Source organism: Lactuca sativa, chromosome 8 (genome assembly GCF_002870075.4).
Source record: "Lactuca sativa cultivar Salinas chromosome 8, Lsat_Salinas_v11, whole genome shotgun sequence".
NCBI classification, from domain to species: domain Eukaryota; kingdom Viridiplantae; phylum Streptophyta; class Magnoliopsida; order Asterales; family Asteraceae; genus Lactuca; species Lactuca sativa.
This window is the reverse complement of record NC_056630.2, coordinates 41,896,703-41,902,173: the sequence shown is the minus strand read 5'-3', so window position 1 is coordinate 41,902,173 and position 5,471 is coordinate 41,896,703.

The following is a 5,471-nucleotide window of genomic DNA, read 5'->3' as shown; positions in this document are numbered from 1 at the left end:
TAATTGGTTCTAAGCAAAGGTGGCAAAGGGTGATTCATTGTTTATCATAGTTCGATGGAGCATGTGTGGTTTACCGGCACATCGAATAGGTGATCGTTACAATGAAGGAACCATGTGAATTTGCATGGTATTTCACACCCGCTTTGTGATCCTCGGTATCCCAGTCACAAAAAAGAGGGGCATATCGAGATTTAAATATGCCATTGAAAAGTTTCAATGAATCTCATCTAGACCTAGGAATTCTCAATACATTTAGAACTTAAAGTTATGTTTTCGTGGTGGAGAATTAGTGAATCGTCATGCACTTACCTTCAAATTGTTTGCATGTTAGATTACGACATCCCTTTTCTAATATGTAAATATTGTTGTTGGATCCTAGCCCAAATTTTCTTATTGGGTGATAATTAGGGATTCATATTCTAATCTTTCTTTGTCCTTTCTATTTGTAGATGTCGAACGCAAACAACGCTGCTGCTAGTTCATTCATATTGATGAGCCTTTGTCAAAAGGTCACTTTCGATGGGACGAACTTTAGCGAATGGATAAGATACATTCGCACTATTGCTCGCTATGAGGACAAGGAGTATGTCCTCGATGAGAAGCTCGAGAAAATCAACCCTTAAATCACTACTCCAGCTGAAATGACCGCTTTTGAAACTCACGAGCGTGATGCAACGAAGGTACATTGCATCATGATAGCCACTATGAACTCCGAATTCCAAAAGTCCTATGAGGACATGTACCCGTACGAGATGCACCAAGACTTGTTGGAGAGATACCACCAAAACACGAGACAAGAGCATTATGAGATTTTCACTAACATGATTTCCGCTAAAATGGGTCATGGAGAGTCTCTTACCGTGCACCTGCAAAAGATGCAAAGGTATGTCGACCGTCTTCGCAAGTTGAATGTTGACTTTGGGGAAGACTTGGCGATCGACATGGTGCTTCACTCTTTGCCTCCAAGTTACAATCAATTTAGGATGACCTACCACATGAACAAAGAATAGGTCACCCTAAGCAAGCTCCAAGGTCTCTTGAGGGTCGCTGAGAGCAACTTCAAGGACAAGTCTGTTGCACCAACTCCCAATCCACCTGTTGCTCCTGTTTTGGCTATTGGACAACGAAGGGGAAAGAAGAGGAAGGATTCATCTAAGAACCATCGCAAGGTTAAGTTCCGAGATGGTGCCTCTTCTAGTGGGACCAAAGTTGATCCTGCTAAACCCTTCCCCAACCCAAAGAAGGTAGAGTGCCACCACTGCTACAAGATAGGACATTGGAAGAGAAGCTGCCCAGAGTACCTGCAACCCATCAAGGAAGGAAAGATCAAGCCGTCTTTCGCAGGTATATACACAATTAAATCTAATGATTCACCTCATTATATTTCTTGGGTTCTTGATACCGGTTGTGGTTACCACATTTGTTCTAATGTGCAGGGACTAAGAAGAAATAAAGGCGTCGAGCATGGAAGAATAAATCTAATCATGGGGAACAGAAGATCGTCACCTGTGACCAAGATTGGAGTGTATTCTTTAGTGCTTAGGAATGGTTTATCTTTAGATTTGAACAATTGTTGCTATTCGCCAGAAATGGCTAGAAAAATCATTTCATTTCATGGTTTGTTTAGACAAGGTTTTATATTTTCTTTTAATAATGAGAATGGTTCTATTTTGGCTTATCTAAATGGTGTATTTTATTTTGAAGCTATACCATGTAATGGAATTTATGAAACTGTTATGATTGTAGATAACTTAGGAAATGATGTTTTATGCATGGATTCTTCCAATAGTATGGATAGAGCATCCTTGTGGCATTGTCGTCTTGGACATGTCAACAAGAAACGCATAGCCCAACTCCAAAAGGATGGAGTGTTGGAGTCATTCGAACTTAGGGAAGACGACACATGCGAATCTTGTTTACTTGGAAAGATGACTAAGTCACCCTTCATAAGTACGTGTGAAAGGGGTGAGGGTCTATTGGACCTAATACATATCGATGTATGTGGACCATTTAGATCAACCACGAAGGATGGGAATTGCTTCTACGTGACTTTTACCGATGACTATAGTAGATATGGGTATATCTACTTAATCAAGCAAAAGTCAGAAACTTTTGAAAAGTTCAAAGAGTTCAAGAATGAAGTGGAGAATCAATTGGGCAGGAAAATCAAGATGCTTTGATCTGATCGAGGAGGAGAGTACCTAAGTCTTGAATTCCATGATTATCTCAAGAAGTGTGGAATAGTTTCACAATTGACGCCACCTAGGACACCACAATTGAATGGTGTGGCAGAAAGGCGTTATCGAACCTTGTTGGACATGGTTCGCTCTATGATGAGTCGTGCTTCACTATCAATCTCTTTTTGGGGGTATGCCTTAGAGACTGCTGCCCATATCCTTAACCGAGTCCCTACTAAAAAGGTTGCCAAAACACCTCATGAGATGTGGACAGGGAAAGCTCCCTCGTTGGCACATATCAAGGTTTGGGGTTGCGAGGCTTTCGTAAGACGAGATACTCACGAAAAGCTCGAACCTTGTAGTGAGCGATGTATTTTCATCGGCTACCCGCAGAAATCCTTTGGATATCTCTTACATAGACCGAAGGACAATGTTGTCTTTGTTGCGAGGAGAGGAGTTTTCTGAGAGCGAGAACTCATAATCCAAGGAGACAGTGGGAGGCAAATCGAGCTTGAAGAGATTCAAAAATTGATAGATGAAGGAACCTCTAACGCTGGCACTCAACCCGAGGAGGAAACTCCGGTGGAACCGATTGACGAATCCTTACCTCTTAGACGTTCCGAAAGAGTTAGAGTTCAACCCCAGTTTTATGGTTTTCATATTACTACTGAAGGGGACACGTATATTAGTGATGGTACTCTAATAAACCTTGATGAACCTAATAGCTATAAGGAAGCCATGGCAGGCCAGGAGTCTGCGAAATGGAAAGAGGCGATGGATAGCGAGATCCAATCCATGTATGATAACCAAGTTTGGAATTTGGTTGATAATGTGCCCGAACGTAAGACCGTTGGGTGCAAATGGATCTTCAAGAAGAAGACCGAAGTGGATGCAAAAGTACACACGTATAAGGCACGATTGGTTGCGAAGGGTTTTACTCAAACCCCAGGAGTTAACTATGATGAGACCTTCTCACCAGTTGCGAAGATAAAGTCTATTAGAATGATGCTAGCTATTGTCGCATTTCATGATTATGAGATTTGGCGAATGGATGTCAAGACCGCTTTCCTTAATGGGAAGTTGGCTGAGTATGTTTACATGGCTCAGCCAGAGGGGTTTGTGGATCCGAAGCATCCGAATAGAGTGTGTAAGCTTGAGAAGTCCATTTATGGACTTAAGCAAGCATCTCACAGATGGAATCTTTGCTTCGATGAGAAAGTCAAAGAGTTTGGATTTGTACGAAGCGAAGATGAATCGTGTGTATATGTCAAAGCCAGTGGGAGTATAGTAAGCTTCCTCGTTCTATATGTCGATGACATACTACTCATAGGAAACGAAATCCTAACTCTGCAGGAGGTTAAGTCCTGGCTCGGGAAGTGCTTCGCTATGAAGGACCTCGGAGAGGCTTCCTATATTTTGGGAATAAGGATAGTAAGAGAGAGAAGTAAGAGACTAATAGGAATTAGTCAGAACACTTACTTAGAGAAGGTACTAAAACGTTTTAGTATGGAAAACTCGAAGAAGGGAGAATTACCGATACAAAGTAATGCCAAGTTGAGTAAGACTCAAAGTTCGAGTACCGAAGCTGAAATAGCAGAAATGAGCCGAGTACCATACGCTTCCGCAGTTGGCTCAATCATGCATGCTATGACTTGTACTCGCCCTGATGTAGCCTTTGCTTTGAGCATGGTTAGCAGATATCAAGAGAACCCTGGCAGAGCCCATTGGATTGCGGTTAAGAATATCCTTAAGTACCTTCGGAGGACGAAGAAATGTTTCTTAGTGCTCGGAGGGAGTGATGACTTGAAGGTGCGAGGGTATAGTGACGGCAACTTTCAAACCGACAGGGACAACTACCATTCGCAGTCGGGCTGCGTCTTTACCTTAAATGGAGGAGCAGTGACTTGGTAAAGTTCCAAGCAGGAAACCGTAGCTGATTCAACGTGCGAATCAGAGTACATTGCAGCGAGCGAAGCGTCAAAGGAGGCAATATGGTTGAAGAACTTCATCGGTGATCTTGGAGTTGTACCCGCCATAAAGGAGCCCATGGAAATTTTCTGTGATAATGAAGGAGCGGTTGCCTTGACCAAGGAACCAAGGGATCATGGTAGATCTCGACATATCGACAGAAAATATCACTTTATTAGACATCGTGTAGAAGAAGGACAACTCGTAGTGAAGAGGATATCATCAGAAGATAACCCAGCAGATCCGCTTACGAAGGGACTGAGTATGGTTAAACACTTGCAGCATGCTAGGAGTATTGGGCTGAAGGATGATATTATCATAGATTAGATAGTAGTAGAAACGTGTAATAGATAAATGTAATTAACATTTGATGATTAAATAAAGGAGTATTATTTATGAGTAATGTTACTGTCTTATGTTAATTGTTTAACTATTGTTTCATTTTTGCATGTTTTGAATTCCAGAATAATAGAGTTTATTAAGAATAATCGAATTATTCAAATTGTCCACAATCGTTCATATGTTGGAAGTAGATATGAATGAAGATTGTCATGAATCGGTGTGTAGATTGTCTAAATGGTTTTAGACATAGCAAAAGGGTTGTTGCAACGTTCATGAGTGCTTATAAACTGGTTTTGAGCATTGGAACAAATCCGCGCTTGCTGGAATCACCTTATGGAATATGATATAAAAGGGTGATCGCAAGACGATAATATCATATAGTCTTAAAACCTAGATATATGGTTTGTTATTTGTTAATTGGTTGTACATTGATAATGTGAAAACGCATCAGTAACTCGGTGTTATAAAACGCATTGTTGTGTATAGTTGATTAATGAATAAGTAAATGCATATAAGTCAAAGTTTATCTGTTACTTTTATCCCAAGAGGGTAAAAGCGATATCTCGGCCGCTTGATGATTTGATTTTACTTATGTGCCAGGCCCGGTGAGAACTGAATTGATGTGTTCGATTAAGTTCTATGTCAAATGAATCGGAGATCGAGAAACCAAATGCTAGACTAATTATTCCATAGAATTGTCAGCATGATATCTAACAGAGGACTGTACGATCCCTTATCTAAAGGACAAGATTGATTAGATCAGAGTTTGACAGCGTCTTTGAGAGCTACGATTGCAAATCGAATTGTACTTGTGCATATAGTTACTAGACTTATCCAAGTGCGAGACTGTTGGAATAGTGTCTAAGGCTACAACTATATTAGGCAAGTATTTGACCCGATTGTGCATGGTCCTTTTGGGTTGCCTTCACCATAGTAACTTGACAGGATGATTTATTATGAGAGAATGAATATTATTAATATATT